This window comes from Dendrobates tinctorius, unplaced genomic scaffold, assembly GCF_039654945.1.
Source record: "Dendrobates tinctorius isolate UK_male_01 unplaced genomic scaffold, ASM3965494v1 ptg000017l, whole genome shotgun sequence".
In the NCBI taxonomy this organism is placed as follows: Eukaryota; Metazoa; Chordata; class Amphibia; order Anura; family Dendrobatidae; genus Dendrobates; species Dendrobates tinctorius.
Window position 1 is genome coordinate 12,963,624 of NW_027361685.1, and position 18,151 is coordinate 12,981,774.

An 18,151-nucleotide genomic window follows, 5' to 3' on the forward strand; every position below is an offset into this window, starting at 1 on the left:
GAACAAAAAAAACTTTGCAATGGCTGCAACAGAAAGCTTACCACCCGCGCTTGCCGGCTGTTGTGGACGAAATTTGCTGGACCTGCTGGTTGTGTGAATTAGCCAAACCACCCGCTCAGCGAACCGCAACACAAACTATTGTGACCTCAGCGCCCCTTGAGCTCCTGACGGTGGATTATTTGACCATTGGGCCTGCATTTCAGGGATACGAACACTGTCTCGTTATGATAGATCATTTCACTAAGTTCGCTGTGGTCACCCCCACTCGGGATCAGACCGCAGAGTCAGCTGCCTCCGCTATTTGTAGAAACTTTATACAAGTATACGGCTGTCCTCAACGAATACATTCTGATCAGGGAGCATATTTTTTGGGAAAAGTCATGGAAGAACTACATCACCTCTATGGAATTGACAAATCCCGGAACACACCATATCACCCACAAGGGAATGGGGCACGTGAACTATTTAATCGGACATTGATTCAGATGTTGCGCACTCTGGAGAGTGACAAGAAGGCCCGTTGGCCCGAATATGTTTCCGAATTAGTTTGGGTCTATAACAATAGGGTACATCGAGTGACTGGCTATACCCCCTATTCCCTGTTGTTTGGGTAAAGGGATCACAGAGGTGGAGATAGACCCCAAAGAACCTCAGCCCTGGACTGGGGTGTCGTCTTGGGTCCGAAATCATCGTCATCGGCTGCAAACTCTTCACCGAATTGTACACACCAAGCTCCGAGACTGGGAGCACCCAGGGAAGAATACAACCCCGCCTCCTCACCTCCAAAGCGGGGACCGGGTGCTTGTGCTAGATCAACGCCCCCAAAACAAACTGGAGCCACGTTGGGAAGAAAGTCCTTATCGGGTCTTACGCCGTATCCATCCAGACGGACCGGTGTACGAAATACGATCTGAGGAGGATTAAACACTGCCCACTCGTGTTGTGCATCGTAATATGTTACGCCCATGTACTTCCTCCGACCCGAAGCAACCGGAGCCTACCCCGTCGACATCTGAACCGTCTTCCGTATGTTGGGACCCGGACGACGACGAAGATTGTCTCCCAGGACCCGGAGGCTCTCCACACAGTAATGAATCACCTGACACAATTAGCCCACCCGCACCAACCAGCCCACCGATGTCCACCACCCCAGACGACTCTACCCCAGTTGAACTTAGATGCTCCAAGCGGTCAACAGCTGGCAAACCCCCCGAACGATATGAGCAAGATCAATTCATATGGCAACGAACATTGAAACCCCTACAGACCGAGCTCAATAGACTAAGGCCCTCGCCCGAGGACTGGTGAGCTTACACGGTGGGGGAGTGTGGGGAAGAGGACTCCCAGACAGTAAATGGGCAGGTACCCAGGGGAACGATACTGGGAGGGCAGTAAAAGGAAAGACTTGACTGAAGTTGTCAGGGAAACAGGGGGCGGGGCAATTTCAAAGGGAGCAGGGGGCGCGCTGAAGTGGCAGTTGACAGAGAGCCAGACAGCAGACAGGGAGCCGTGTGAGACAGAGAGAACCGAGGGAGCGGATGGTGTGTTGTGGAGAGACCGACAGGGGCCTGTGAAAGGAAAGCTGCGGACTCACTGACACGTGAGACATGAGAGCCACTGGTGACCGCTCCCCTCATACGGTCGCATACAGCCGCCCCCGCTGTTTCCCGCCCTGTTGTGGCAAGTCCACGACCATGTGGTTCACAGATGATATCCCTTATTACTGTACGTCTTCCTATTTTAGGTGAATGGGAGTGTAAGTAGTCTTTCTGTAGCTCAACCTGGACCTCAAAAATTTCTCCCTTCGATCTTCATATTATCATGTGAGGTATTCCAGTCATACTTTTCACTTATGCTGACCCCAGGATATATCTTGACACAATCTCATAAGCATTAGAACACTTAGTATTCTGTCTTGTTAGGGTCTTCCTGAACGCCCTTGTCATTGGGGTTCTTTGTTCCTTAGCCATTGTCTCTCTTTCATTATCTCCTTCCAAATGCAAATCCAACCTCAGGCTATACGGATAGGGTCTCCCCATCTCGTCCTCAGCATCTCCCCCTGTCTCCTCTCTCGCCGGGCTGGTATTTTCAGGTGATTGTTTGCCAGATGAAGGTTGCTGCTGGGACATAATTTTCATGGCCTCCTTGGGATCTGTAAATGACCTCATCACACCATCTCTTGTCCTAACACGCAGAGTTGCTGGGTGGTTTAGCTGGAATCTGATGTTGCGTTTAAACAGCAGAGTGCATGCTTCGCTGAATGCCCTTCTTCTCCGTGTCACCTCTGCTGAATAGTCTCCAAATAAAAGGACTTTATGTCCCTGAATTATCAGCGGTCGTCTTCTTCCTTTATAAGCAATTAGTATTTCTTCCTTATCTTTAGTTCAAGTACTTTGCCGCTGCCTGGCTGGTCTCTGAGCTTCCTTGCTATTCTGCTTATTCCTGCCCCTCTCAGCCTCGGAGGCCTCTCTGGGGGGCCTATCCTGTGTGCACGCTCCACTCTGCAGTTATAGGACAGTCCCAGTGCTTTTGGCAATTCCACCTCATAGATATCATTTAGCTGCTATGTATTTATTGTCTCTGGGAGTCCTATCATTTTCAGATTACTTCTGCGGGACCTGTTCTCCAGATCCTCTAGTTTATCCACAGTGTAGGAGGCTTGTTTCTTTAAGTCACTTGTTTTTCTAGCTGAATAACTGTCCTCCGCCTCAGAGATTCTCTGCTCGGCTTCCTGCAGTTTCTGCTCCTGATGAGTCATCTTGCTTTGCAGCTCTTTAGTGGTAGATTGGATCATGTCCGCCACTGCCTGCTTAACCCCTTCCTGACATGAGACGTACTATCCCGTCCACGGTACCCGGGCCCGTATGACCGGGGACGGGATAGTACGTCTACCGCGATCAGCGGCGCCCACGTGGTGAGCGCCGCTGATCGCGGCCGGGTGTCAGCTGATTATCACAGCTGACACCCGGCACTACGTGTCAGGGGCGGTCACGGACCGCCCCCGACACGTTAACCCCTTGCACACCGCGATCAAACATGATCGCGGTGTACCGGGGGTTAAAGGGAAGCATCGGCAGGGAGGGGGCTCCCTCCGTGCTTTCCTGAGCCCCCCACGGCAGCGCAATGTGCAGCGCTGCTGCGGGGGGCTCCTTTCCTCCAGGCCCCCGAATCCAAGATGGCGACGGGGGCCTTCGGGGGCCTGGGGAAGCTGGCTTCCTTAGTGCCTGCAAAGCGCAGGCATGAGGAAGCCTTGTGCACTGCCTGTGACAGATTGCTGATCTGTCACAGTGATCTGTGATGTGACAGATCAGCGATCTGTCACAGGACAGTGATGTCCCACCTGGGACTATGTAATAAAGTAAAAAAAAAATTAAAAAAAAGTGTAAAAATAAATTTAAAAAAATCGCCAAATAAATTAGTAAAAAAAAAAAAAAATAGTCCCCAATAAATTCATTTTTTGAAAATAATAAAAAAAAAAAACAATAAAAGTACACATATTAGGTATCGCCGCGTCCGTAACGACCTGCCCTATAAAACTGTCCCATTAGTTAACCCCTTTAGCGAACCCCTTAAAAAATAAAAATAAAAAACGAAGCAAAAAATAATGATTTATTATCATACCGCCAAACAAAAAGTGCAATAACGCGCGATCAAAAAGACGCATATAAATATCCATGGTACCGCTGAAAACGTCATCTTGTCCCGCAAAAAACAAGCTGCCACACAGCATCATCAGCAAAAAAATAAAAAAGTTATAACTCGCAGAATAAAGCGATGCAAAAATAATTATTTTTTATATAAAATAGTTTTCATTGCATAAAACCGACAAAAACATAAAAAAACGACCTAAATGAGGTATCGCTGTAACCGTACTGACCCGAAGAATAAAACCGCTTTATCAATTTTACCGCACGCGGAACGGTGTAAACGCACCCCCCCCAAAAGAAATTCATGAAACGCTGGTTTTTGTTCATTCTGCGTCCCAAAAATCGGAATAAAAAGCGATCAAAAAATTTCACGTGCCCGAAAATGGTACCAATAAAAACGTCAACTCGTCCCGCAAAAAATAAGACCTCACATGACTCGGTGGGTCAAAATAAGGAAAAATTATAGCTCTCAATATGTGGTGATGCAAAAACTATTTTTACAATAAAAAGCGTCTTTTAGCGTGCGACAGCCGCCAAACATAAAAACCGCCATAAATAGTAAATCAAACCCCCCGTTATCACCCCCTTAGTTAGGGAAAAATAATAAAATAAAAAAAATTTATTTATTTCCATTTTTCCATTAGGGTTAGGGCTAGGGTTAGGGCTAGGGGTGTGTTGGGGTAGGGTTGGGGTAGGGTTAGGGCTAGGGTTAGGGCTAGGGTTAGGGGCGTGTTGGGGTTCGGGTTGGAGTTAGAATTGGGGGTTTCCACTGTTTGGGCACATCAGGGGCTCTCCAAATGCAACATGGCGTCTGATCTCAATTCCAGCCAATTCTGAGTTGAAAAAGTCAAATGGTGCTCCTTCCCTTCCAAGCTCTGCTATGCGCCCAAACAGTGTTTTACCCCCACATGTAGGGTAGCAGCCTACTCAGGACAAATTGCAAAACAATTTTTGGGGTCCAATTTCTCCTGTTACCCTTAGGAAAATAAAAAATTGGGGGCAAAAATATCATTTTTGTGGAAAAAAATGATTTTTTTATTTTCACATCCGAGTGTTATAAACTTCTGTGAAGCACTTGGGGGTTCAAAGTGCTCACCACACATCTAGATAAGTTCCGTGGGGGGTCTAGTGTCCAAAATGGGGTCACTTGTGGGGAGTTTCAATAGTTTAGGTACATCAGGGGCTCTCCAAACGCACATGACACCCGCAGACCATTCCATCAAAGTCTGCATTCCAAAACGTCACTGCTTCCCTTCCGAGCCCCGACGTGTGTCCATACAGTAGTTTTCTCCCACATATGGGGTGTCAGCGTACTCAGGACAAATTGGACAACAACTTTTGGGGTCCAATTTCTCCTGGTACCCTTGGGAAAATAAAAAAATGGTGACTAAAAGATCATGTTTGTGGAAAAAATACGAATTTTTTATTTTCACGCCCGGGCGTTGTAAACTTCTGTGAAGCACTGGGGGGTCAAAGTGCTCACCTCACATATAGATAAGTTCCTTAGGGGGTCTAGTTTACAAAATGGTGTCATTTGTGGGGGGTTTCCACTGTTTAGGTACATTAGGGGCTCTCCAAAGGCAACATGACACCCGCAGACCATTCCATCAAAGTCTGCATTCCAAAACGTCACTACTTCCCTTCCGAGCCCCGACGTGTGCCCATACAGTAGTTTTCTCCCACATATGGGGTAGCAGCGTACTCAGGACAAATTGGACAACAACTTTTGGGGTCCAATTTCTCCTGGTACCCTTGGGAAAATAAAAAAATGGTGACTAAAAGATCATGTTTGTGGAAAAAATACGAATTTTTTATTTTCACGCCCGGGCGTTGTAAACTTCTGTGAAGCACTGGGGGGTCAAAGTGCTCACCACACATCTAGATAAGTTCCTTGGGGGGTCTAGTTTACAAAATGGTGTCATTTGTGGGGGGTTTCCACTGTTTAGGTACATTAGGGGCTCTCCAAAGGCAACATGACACCCGCAGACCATTCCATCAAAGTCTGCATTCCAAAACGTCACTACTTCCCTTCCGAGCCCCGACGTGTGCCCATACAGTAGTTTTCTCCCACATATGGGGTAGCAGCGTACTCAGGACAAATTGGACAACAACTTTTGGGGTCCAATTTCTCCTGGTACCCTTGGGAAAATAAAAAAATGGTGACTAAAAGATCATGTTTGTGGAAAAAATACGAATTTTTTATTTTCACGCCCGGGCGTTGTAAACTTCTGTGAAGCACTGGGGGGGTCAAAGTGCTCACCACACATCTAGATAAGTTCCTTGGGGGGTCTAGTTTACAAAATGGTGTCATTTGTGGGGGGTTTCCACTGTTTAGGTACATTAGGGGCTCTCCAAAGGCAACATGACACCCGCAGACCATTCCATCAAAGTCTGCATTCCAAAACGTCACTACTTCCCTTCCGAGCCCCGACGTGTGCCCATACAGTAGTTTTCTCCCACATATGGGGTATCAGCATACTCAGGACAAATTGGACAACAACTTTTGGGGTCCAATTTCTCCTGGTACCCTTGGGAAAATAAAAAAATGGTGACTAAAAGATCATGTTTGTGGAAAAAATACGAATTTTTTATTTTCACGCCCGGGCGTAGTAAACTTCTGTGAAGCACTGGGGGGGTCAAAGTGCTCACCACACATCTAGATAAGTTCCTTAGGGGGTCTAGTTTCCAAAATGGTGTCATTTGTGGGGGGGTTCCACTGTTTTGGTACATCAGGAGTTTTCCAAACGCGACATGGTGTCCGATCTCAATTCCAGCCAAAAACGTCAAATGGCGCTGCTTCCCTTCCGAGCTCTGCCATGCGCCCAAATAGTGGTTTACCCCCACATGTGGGGTATCAGCGTACTCAGGACAAATTGCACAATAACTTTTAGGGTCCTGTTACCCTTGGAAAAATAAGAATTGAGGGTGAAAAGATCATTTTTGTTGAAAAAATATGATTTTTTAATTGTACCGCTGTACGTTATAAACTTCTGTAAAGCCCTTGTGGGTTCAAAGTTCTCACCACATATCTAGATAAGTTCCTTGGGGGGTCTAGTTTCCAAAATGGGGTCACTTGTAGGGGGTTTCCACTGTTTAGGTACATCAGGGACTCTCCAAACGTGACATGGCGTCCAATCTGAATTCCAGCCAATTTTGCATTGAAAAAGTCAAACGGCGCTCCTTCCATTCTGAGCTCTGCCATGCGCCGAAACAGTCGTTCCCCCCCACATATCAGGTATCTGCGTACTCAGGACAAATTGCACAATAACTTTTGCAGTTCAATTTCTCCTGTTACCCTTGGTAAAATAAAAAAAATTGAACCTGAAGTATTTTTTTTATGAAAAAAAGTTAGATGTTCATTTTTTTTTAAATATTCAAAAAAATTCCTGTGACGCACCTAAAGGGTTAATAAACTTATTGAATGTGGTTTTGAGCACCTTAAGGGGTGCAGTTTTTAGAATGGTGTCACTTTTGGGTATTTTCTATCATATAGACCCCTCAAAGTGGCTTCAAATGTGATGTGGTCCTAAAAATAAAATGGTGTTGTAAAAATGAGAAATCGCTGGTCAACTTTTAACCCTTATAACTTCCTAACAAAAAAAAATTTTGGTTCCAAAATTGTGCTGATGTAAAGTAAACATGTGGGAAATGTTAGTTATCAAGTTTTTTGTGTGCCGTATCTCTGTGATTTAAGGGCATAAAAATTCAAAGTTGGAAAATTGCGAAATTTTCAAAATTTTCGCCAAATTTCCGTTTTTCTCACAAATAAACGCAAGTTATTTGAACGAAATGTTACCACAAACATGAAGTACAATATGTCACGAGAAAACAATGTCAGAATCACCGGTATCCATGGAAGCGTTCGAGAGTTATGACCTCATAAAGGTACAGTGGTCAGAATTGTAAAAATTGGCCCGGTCATGAACGTGCAAACCACCCTTGGGGGTGAAGGGGTTAAAGTCTTCAGCAAGGTATGATGCCATTTCTTTTGCTAGCTGTTTAAAGTTTAAAAAGCCATGAGCATGTAGCTGCGTTTCCAGTGTGCCTCTTGTCTCCACTGTCTCCCCCTGGCTGAAATGTCCTTCTTTCTCTAGGGCTTCCTCCTCCCGTTCTATCTCCTCATGTGCTTGCCCTGTTTGTGCCTGTGTCTCCGTCGCCATGACTGTGCTCCCACTCTGCCGGCCTCCTCTGACCTCCTCCTCCCTCTGCTCCTTCCCTGCGCCTCTCATGACAAATCGATCCATGTTGTGGACGGTCCTGGATGGTCTCACGATTATCCCAGTATCTTTTGTGAGTCAGGGCTCTGTGTAAATGCAGAGTATTTGCGGCGGTCAGCAGGAGCTCCCTCACACCCTCACATGTGTCTGCACATGGCGGCGCCGGAACCGGAAGTCATGTTTTGTTTTTACATGAACTATAATTTATCTTTGTGTGACGGACTTTCTCATGAACTGTGACATTTTGTGCTTTGTTGGTGTTTTTTTTCATTCCAAAGACATACTGATAGGGAATTTAGATTGTGAGCCCCATCGGGGACAGCGATGATAATGTGTGCAAACTGTAAAGTGCTGCGGATTATGTTGGCGCTATATAAATAAAAAGATTATTATTATTATTATACAGACTGCATATAAAACGTTCCAGGCTTGACATGTTTATCCGCTCTCAGGTTTCGTCCTGAGGAAGACGTCCTGCGTGACTGTGAAACGCGTTGACTTTGAAAACCTATTTGAATAAACGTTTTTAAGGAAAATCTCCATCTCCGTTCGTCTCCATCAGCAGCGCAGGTACAGACTCATTATACCCGGATCCGCTCTCCTGCTCGGTCTTTGGCCCCGTGTCCTGCAGCAGCTGATTTATGCATTGAGCATGGTGTAAAGGCGCCACTCCATCAGGTGAGTGTAACACTCCCCTACTCTCATTACATCTGGTTATCAGGTAAGACCCTATTTTTCGCTTGTTTGTTCCTCAGTATCTCGACTACAAGAAATCTCTGTAACACTTTCAGGTCACTTGGATAAAACCAATGAAGGGACTGCTGGGACCGTAACAATGCAGAAGCCAAATGTCCTGAGAACTGGACCTGCTGGACCAAAAATTGTCATTTCTCCAGGTTACCAAATAAATAGTTGTCACGTAGACCCTGGAGAACCTGTCTGACATGCTCAGCATGCTCCTCCAGAGGACGGGAGTAACTCACTATATCATCCAGGAAAATTACCACAAATCTACCAATCAGTGAGAAAAATACAATTACTGACATTGTCACAGACTGCCGGAGCATTGGTTACCCCGAATGGCGGCATCAGGTTGGGTTTTCTTACAGCGAATATTGGATTTATGTTGGGGCCCCCTGTCCCTGACAGCCGGTGTCGTTTCCCCTACAGAGGCTAATCCACAAGGGCACTGAGGAGCAAGACTCGGGCGAGTTTCTCTCAAGTGTGACCCCGGCCTCAGCCGGACTCTGGAAGGGGGGAAATAACCGAGATTTGGGCATTTTAGCTCCTGGTGTGGAGTCGATAGCACAATCATATGCCGCCATATAGTAGACGGCCGGTAACCGGTGAGAATTCCCTCATGTGTGGGGTCTATTTCCCTCCAGAGAAATCACACGTTACATTCCACACATAACACTGTGTAGAAAAGGCGGCGCGGGGTAATTGTGCCAGTAGTGAGGAGCAAATAATGGCGGGAATGTCACTGACTGAGAAGGCTCCATGGAGCGTCTTCATTCCGGAGATCATGTGACCCCTGACTCCTCCCCTCCTGTGACCTCATCACAGGTCCTGTGCGCACACAGCAGCCATATATGTGGAGTGCGGCTCTGCAGGTTAGTGATGGGCAGTCCGGCTCTTCTTCCTCCTTTCCCCACTTTTCTCCCTCCCGTCCCTTCACTATAAAGCCTGGACTCATTATACAGCTGTACAGGGGTCTAGTGAAGGCTTTTTAGCCCTTTCCTCAGACTGTAGCTCCTGGGAACAGGCCCTCACTCCTGTCCCTTCACTATAAAGCCTGGGCCTCATACAGCTGTACAGGGGTCTAGTGAAGGCTTTTTAGCCCTTTCCTCAGACTGTAGCTCCTGGGAACAGGCCCTCACTCCTCTCCCTTCACTATAAAGCCTGGGCCTCATTATACAGCTGTACAGGGGTCTAGTGAAGGCTTTTTAGCTCTTTCCTCAGACTGTAGCTCCTGGGAACAGGCCCTCACTCCTGTCCCTTCACTATAAAGCCAGGCCTCATTATACAGCTGTACAGTGGTCTAGTGAAGGCTTTTTAGCCCTTTCCTCAGACTGCAGCTCCTGGGAACAGGCCCTCACTACTGTCCCTTCACTATAAAGCCTGGGCCTCATTATACAGCTGTACAGGGGTCTAGTGAAGGCTTTTTAGCCCTTTCCTCAGACTGCAGCTCCTGGGAACAGGCCCTCACTACTGTCCCTTCACTATAAAGCCTGGGCCTCATTATACAGCTGTACAGGGGTCTAGTGAAGGCTTTTTAGCCCTTTCCTCAGACTGTAGCTCCTGGGAACAGGCCCTCACTCCTGTCCCTTCACTATAAAGCCTGGGCCTCATTATACAGCTGTACAGGGGTCTAGTGAAGGCTTTTTAGCTCTTTCCTCAGACTGTAGCTCCTGGGAACAGGCCTTCACTCCTGTCCCTTCACTATAAAGCCTGGGCCTCATTATACAGCTGTACAGTGGTCTAGTGAAGGCTTTTTAGCCCTTTACTCAGACTGTAGCTCCTGGGAACAGGCCCTCACTCCTGTCCCTTCACTATAAAGCCTGGCCTCATTATACAGCAGTACAGGGGTCTTGTTAAGGCTTTATAGCCCTTTTCTCAGACTGTAGCTCCTGGGCACAGGCCCTCACTCCTGTCCCTTCACTATAAAGCCTGGGCCTCATTATACAGCTGTACAGGGGTCTAGTGAAGGTTTTTTAGCCCTTTCCTCAGACTGTAGCTCCTGGGAACAGGCCCTCACTCCTGTCCCTTCACTATAAAGCCTGGGCCTCATTATACAGCTGTACAGGGGTCTAGTGAAGGCTTTTTAGCTCTTTCCTCAGACTGTAGCTCCTGGGCACAGGCCCTCACTCCTGTCCCTTCACTATAAAGCCTGGGCCTCATTATACAGCTGTACTGGGGTCTAGTGAAGGTTTTTTAGCCCTTTCCTCAGACTGTAGCTCCTGGGAACAGGCACTCACTCCTGTCCCTTCATTATAAAGCCTGGGCCTCATTATACAGCTGTACATGGGTCTAGTGAAGGTTTTTTATCCCTATCCTCAGACTGTAGCTCCTGGGAACAGGCACTCACTCCTGTCCCTTCATTATAAAGCCTGGGCCTCATTATACAGCTGTACAGGGGTCTAGTGAAGGCTTTTTAGCTCTTTCCTCAGACTGTAGCTCCTGGGAACAGGCCTTCACTCCTGTCCCTTCACTATAAAGCCTGGGCCTCATTATACAGCTGTACAGGGGTCTAGTGAAGGCTTTTTAGCCCTTTACTCAGACTGTAGCTCCTGGGAACAGGCCCTCACTCCTGTCCCTTCACTATAAAGCCTGGGCCTCATTATACAGCTGTACAGGGGTCTAGTGAAGGCTCTTTAGCCCTTTACTCAGACTGTAGCTCCTGGGCACAGACCCTCACTCCTGTCCCTTCACTATAAAGCCTGGGCCTCATTATACAGCTGTACAGGGGTCTAGTGAAGGCTTTTTAGCCCTTTCCTCAGAATGTAGCTCCTGGGATCAGGCCCTCACTCCTGTCCCTTCACTATAAAGCCTGGGCCTCATTATACAGCTGTACAGGGGTCTAGTGAAGGCTTTTTAGCCCTTTACTCAGACTGTAGCTCCTGGGAACAGGCCCTCACTCCTGTCCCTTCACTATAAAGCCTGGGCCTCATTATACAGCTGTACAGGGGTCTAGTGAAGGTTCTTTAGCCCTTTACTCAGACTGTAGCTCCTGGGCACAGACCCTCACTCCTGTCCCTTCACTATAAAGCCTGGGCCTCATTATACAGCTGTACAGGGGTCTAGTGAAGGCTTTTTAGCCCTTTCCTCAGAATGTAGCTCCTGGGATCAGGCCCTCACTCCTGTCCCTTCACTATAAAGCCTGGGCCTCATTATACAGCTGTACAGGGGTCTAGTGAAGGCTTTTTAGCTCTTTCCTCAGACTGTAGCTCCTGGGATCAGGCCCTCACTCCTGTCCCTTCACTATAAAGCCTGGGCCTCATTATACAGCTGTACAGGGGTCTAGTGAAGGCTTTTTAGCTCTTTCCTCAGACTGTAGCTCCTGGGCACAGGTCCTCACTCCTGTCCCTTCACTATAAAGCCTGGGCCTCATTATGCAGCTGTACAGGGGTCTAGTGAAGGCTTTTTAGCTCTTTCCTCAGACTGTAGCTCCTGGGAACAGGCCCTCACTCCTGTCCCTTCACTATAAAGCCAGGCCTCATTATACAGCTGTACAGTGGTCTAGTGAAGGCTTTTTAGCCCTTTCCTCAGACTGCAGCTCCTGGGAACAGGCCCTCACTACTGTCCCTTCACTATAAAGCCTGGGCCTCATTATACAGCTGTACAGGGGTCTAGTGAAGGCTTTTTAGCCCTTTCCTCAGACTGCAGCTCCTGGGAACAGGCCCTCACTACTGTCCCTTCACTATAAAGCCTGGGCCTCATTATACAGCTGTACAGGGGTCTAGTGAAGGCTTTTTAGCCCTTTCCTCAGACTGTAGCTCCTGGGAACAGGCCCTCACTCCTGTCCCTTCACTATAAAGCCTGGGCCTCATTATACAGCTGTACAGGGGTCTAGTGAAGGCTTTTTAGCTCTTTCCTCAGACTGTAGCTCCTGGGAACAGGCCTTCACTCCTGTCCCTTCACTATAAAGCCTGGGCCTCATTATACAGCTGTACAGTGGTCTAGTGAAGGCTTTTTAGCCCTTTACTCAGACTGTAGCTCCTGGGAACAGGCCCTCACTCCTGTCCCTTCACTATAAAGCCTGGCCTCATTATACAGCAGTACAGGGGTCTAGTTAAGGCTTTATAGCCCTTTCCTCAGACTGTAGCTCCTGGGCACAGGCCCTCACTCCTGTCCCTTCACTATAAAGCCTGGGCCTCATTATACAGCTGTACAGGGGTCTAGTGAAGGTTTTTTAGCCCTTTCCTCAGACTGTAGCTCCTGGGAACAGGCCCTCACTCCTGTCCCTTCACTATAAAGCCTGGGCCTCATTATACAGCTGTACAGGGGTCTAGTGAAGGCTTTTTAGCTCTTTCCTCAGACTGTAGCTCCTGGGCACAGGCCCTCACTCCTGTCCCTTCACTATAAAGCCTGGGCCTCATTATACAGCTGTACTGGGGTCTAGTGAAGGTTTTTTAGCCCTTTCCTCAGACTGTAGCTCCTGGGAACAGGCACTCACTCCTGTCCCTTCATTATAAAGCCTGGGCCTCATTATACAGCTGTACATGGGTCTAGTGAAGGTTTTTTATCCCTATCCTCAGACTGTAGCTCCTGGGAACAGGCACTCACTCCTGTCCCTTCATTATAAAGCCTGGGCCTCATTATACAGCTGTACAGGGGTCTAGTGAAGGCTTTTTAGCTCTTTCCTCAGACTGTAGCTCCTGGGAACAGGCCTTCACTCCTGTCCCTTCACTATAAAGCCTGGGCCTCATTATACAGCTGTACAGGGGTCTAGTGAAGGCTTTTTAGCCCTTTACTCAGACTGTAGCTCCTGGGAACAGGCCCTCACTCCTGTCCCTTCACTATAAAGCCTGGGCCTCATTATACAGCTGTACAGGGGTCTAGTGAAGGCTCTTTAGCCCTTTACTCAGACTGTAGCTCCTGGGCACAGACCCTCACTCCTGTCCCTTCACTATAAAGCCTGGGCCTCATTATACAGCTGTACAGGGGTCTAGTGAAGGCTTTTTAGCCCTTTCCTCAGAATGTAGCTCCTGGGATCAGGCCCTCACTCCTGTCCCTTCACTATAAAGCCTGGGCCTCATTATACAGCTGTACAGGGGTCTAGTGAAGGCTTTTTAGCTCTTTCCTCAGACTGTAGCTCCTGGGATCAGGCCCTCACTCCTGTCCCTTCACTATAAAGCCTGGGCCTCATTATACAGCTGTACAGGGGTCTAGTGAAGGCTTTTTAGCTCTTTCCTCAGACTGTAGCTCCTGGGCACAGGTCCTCACTCCTGTCCCTTCACTATAAAGCCTGGGCCTCATTATGCAGCTGTACAGGGGTCTAGTGAAGGTTTTTTAGCCCTATCCTCAGACTGTAGCTCCTGGGAACAGGCCCTCACTCCTGTCCCTTCACTCTAAAGCCTGGCCTCATTATACAGCTGTACAGGGGTCTAGTGAAGGCTTTTTAGCCCTTTACTCAGACTGTAGCTCCTGGGAACAGGCCCTCACTCCTGTCCCTTCACTATAAAGCCTGGGCCTCATTATACAGCTGTACAGGGGTCTAGTGAAGGCTTTTTAGCCCTTTTCTCAGACTGCAGCTCCTGGGCACAGACCCTCACTCCTGTTCCTTCACTATAAATCCTGGGCCTCATTATAAAGCTGTACAGGGGTCTAGTTAAGGCTTTTTAGCCCTTTCCTCAGACTATAGCTCCTGGGCATAGGCACTCTCTCCTGTCCCTTCACTATAAAGCCTGGGCCTCATTATACAGCTGTACAGGGGTCTAGTGAAGGCTTTTTAGCTCTTTCCTCAGACTGTAGCTCCTGGGCATAGGCCCTCACTCCTGTCCCTTCACTATAAAGCCTGGGCCTCATTATACAGCTGTACAGGGGTCTAGTGAAGGGTTTTTAGCCCTTTTCTCAGACTGCAGCTCCTGGGCACAGACCCTCACTCCTGTCCCTTCACTATAAATCCTGGGCCTCATTATACAGCTGTACAGGGGTCTAGTTAAGGCTTTTTAGCCCTTTCCTCAGACTGTAGCTCCTGGGCATAGGCCCTGTCTCCTGTCCCTTCACTATAAAGCCTGGGCCTCATTATACAGCTGTACAGGGGTCTAGTGAAGGCTTTTTAGCTCTTTCCTCAGACTGTAGCTCCTGGGAACAAGCCCTCACTCCTGTCCCTTCACTATAAAGCCTGGGCCTCATTATACAGCTGTACAGGGGTCTAGTGAAGGTTTTTTAGCCCTTTCCTCAGACTGTAGCTCCTGGGAACAGGCACTCACTCCTGTCCCTTCATTATAAAGCCTGGGCCTCATTATACAGCTGTACATGGGTCTAGTGAAGGTTTTTTAGCCCTATCCTCAGACTGTAGCTCCTGGGAACAGGCCCTCACTCCTGTCCCTTCATTATAAAGCCTGGGCCTCATTATACAGCTGTACAGGGGTCTAGTGAAGGCTTTTTAGCTCTTTCCTCAGACTGTAGCTCCTGGGATCAGGCCCTCACTCCTGTCCCTTCACTATAAAGCCTGGGCCTCATTATACAGCTGTACAGGGGTCTAGTGAAGGCTTTTTTAGCCCTTTCCTCAGACTGTAGTTCCTGGTCACCATGTGATCTCACCATAACCCTAACAAGCCATTTAAAATGTGAAATCTTGGTCAAAATTATCTCAGTACACAAATCTCCAAGAGTGCCCGAAGTTTTGCATCGCCCCTTTTTCCTTTTTGCAAGTATAAAATTGTAAAAAAGTCTATATATATATTTTTATTATTATTTTTGCCTAAAATACAAAGGACATGTGTCATCTTAGGCTAGTTTCACACTAGCGTTTTTTGCCAGCAGCGCACGCCGCCACTAAGCCCTGCCCCCTCCGATAATCTCCGCCTAGTATCGCACACGGCTGCATGTGATCTGCACACCCTATCTTTAACATAGGGTGTGCAGACCGTGCGCTGACCGTGCGCTAGTAGAATTTTGCATGCGCTTCGCCCTTTTGACGGTACGCCAGTGCGCGCCGAACGCACCATGTTGCATTTTGGCGCGCTCGGAGCACCGTCAAAAGGGCGCAGCGCATGCTAAATTCTACTAGCACATGGTCAGCGCACGGTCTGCGCACCCTATGCTAAAAATAGGGTGTGCAGATCGCGTGCAGCCGTGTGCGATACTAAGCGGAGATGACCGGAGGGGGCGGGGCTTTGCTGCTGGCAAAAAACGGTAGTGTGAAACTAGCCTTAGAGGTTTGTCCCGCTGGTGCTCAATATTTAATAGGGTCTTACTATTAAACTTAATGAAAAGTTCGGTGAATTTCTTTGAGCTGTTATTACTAGAGATGAGCGAATATCGTCGGAGAAGTTGTTATTGGCTAATATCACTTACCGAATAGCTGCATTGGGACCCCGGATCCCTGGAGCGCTCCCGATAATCAGCTGCATGTGTCGCCCTCCATGCAGGTGCTGTGACTATCACACAGCGGGACACACGCAGCTGATTATCGGGAGCGCTCCAGCACACTGAGTCCTGCACACACTGAGGCCCCTGATCATGTGACCCCTGACTCCTCCCCTCCTGTGACCTCATCACAGGTCCTGTGCACACAGAGCAGTCATATATGTGGCGGACACTCCTGTATCTTCTGCTTTCTGGGCCGGTTCCTCCTGTGAGTCCTATTAACACTTTCGCTCCCTGTTTTCTCTTTTCTGACCAGGACAATATCTGAATTCGGATAGTGTGACAGGAATTTAAGCAATGTGGAAGGAAAAAATGACAATTTTACTTTTTTCCTCACAAAAATGTTACTTTACCCCAAAATTGGCAGCGTAACAAATCCTTATTTTCCCCACTGTAGTTTGTAGACTCCATATACAGATCCCTTAAGTGCGAAAAGAGCTGAATTCCCCACTTAAGTTATTGCATTTTGGAAATTGCCCCCCACTGGGAATTTATCTCCAGGTAAAGGCACAATTGTGTCTCCATGGGGGTTGTGCTCACAGCCCAACATCGTGTGGCCTCCAAAGAAATGCCACCCCACACCATTACTGACCACTGCCACACCGGTCATGCTGAAGGATGTTGCAGGCAGCAGATCGCTCTCCACGGCGTCTCCAGACTCTGTCACGTCTGTCACATGTGCTCAGTGTGAACCTGCTTCCATCTGTGAAGAGCACAGGGCGCCAGTGGTGAATTTGCCAATCCTGGTGTTCTGTGGCAAATGCCAAGCTTCCTGTACGGTGTTGGGCTGTGAGCACAACCTCCTTCTGTGGAGGTCGGGCACTCAGACCATCCTCATGGAGTCAGTTTCTAACCGTTTGTGCAGACATGCACATTTGTGGCCTGCTGAAGATCATTTTGCAGGGCTCTGGCAGTGCTCCCCCTGTTCCTCCTTGCATAAAGGTGGAGGTAGTGGTCCTTCTGCTGGGTTGTTGCCCTCCTACAGCCCCCTCCATGTCTCCTGGTGTACAGGCCTGTCTCCTGGTAGCAACTCCAGCCTCTGGACACTACACTGACAGACACAGCAAACCTTCTTGCCACAGCTCGCATTGATGTGCCATCCTGGATGAGCCTGCACTACCTGAGCCACTTGTGTGGGTTGTAGAGTCCATCTCATGCTACCACGAGTGTGAAAGCACAACCAACATTCAAAAGTGACCAAAACATCAGCCAGAAAGCATTGGTACTGAGATGTGGTCTGTGGTCCCCACCTGCAGAACCACTCCTTTATTGAGGGTGTCTTGATAATTGCCAATAATTTCCATCTGTTGTCTATTCCATTTGCACAACAGCATGTGAAATTGATTGTCAATCAGTGTTGCTTCCTAAGTGGACAGTTTGATTTCACAGAAGTTTGATTTACTTGGAGTTATATTCTGTTAAGTGTTTCCTTTATTTTTTTGAACAGGGTATATAGATAGATTTTTTTTCCTTTTACGTTGGAGGGTCCAATTCCAGCTATTGCTGTGGGATCTGTGATTTCTATCTACTCCACTGTGTACAGGATAATAGAGTATAATAAAGTAGTTATGGACGTGACGTAACTAACATTGTGCAGTGACTCTGCTTTCCATATAGTGATGGATGTTTCTTGTTGCTGAAACTGAGATATTTTTTCCACTTTAAACCTTTTTTAAACCCCTCTGATCAGTGCGATCATACAACATACAAGCCTCTGATGGCTCCGGTGATGCCCTGTACTACTGTAGTGCCGTGTATCATCACTGCCTGTCAGTTTAATACTAACGGCCCCATACACATGAGATGAGAGTTGGCTGAACGGTCATTTGGCAGACGGCGATCTCTCCTGACTCCCCCATACACACAAATATTCCAGCTTTCCTGTGGTCTGTATGAGAGAGTCGCCTCCAGACTCCTGTAGAGGAGGATTATCTACAGGAAGAATAAACGGATTATCCTCTGAAATTCAGGATGTCAGATTCTTCTCTGCCCTGACATCATCTGTCGGGAGGCCCCCAAATACATTATATGGTCGGCCAAACCCCCCGAAATCAGTGCTTTCATGGAACTTTAGTCTAATGTGTATGGGGGTGTTATAAGGTAACTTATTGGACGCTGCCTCTGACCCGGCCTAATAGACCTTCATACATTGCAGCCCAGACCCCATTATTAGGCATGTAAGTATCGGAG

At 47.9% G+C, this 18,151-nt stretch overlaps 1 protein-coding gene across 1 annotated transcript in view; it reads left to right on the plus strand.

Annotated features, from left to right (window-relative positions):
• LOC141082292 (uncharacterized) overlaps positions 1–18,151 on the plus strand; it is a 987,535-nt gene that overhangs the window by 546,309 nt on the left and 423,075 nt on the right. The window lies entirely within an intron of this gene.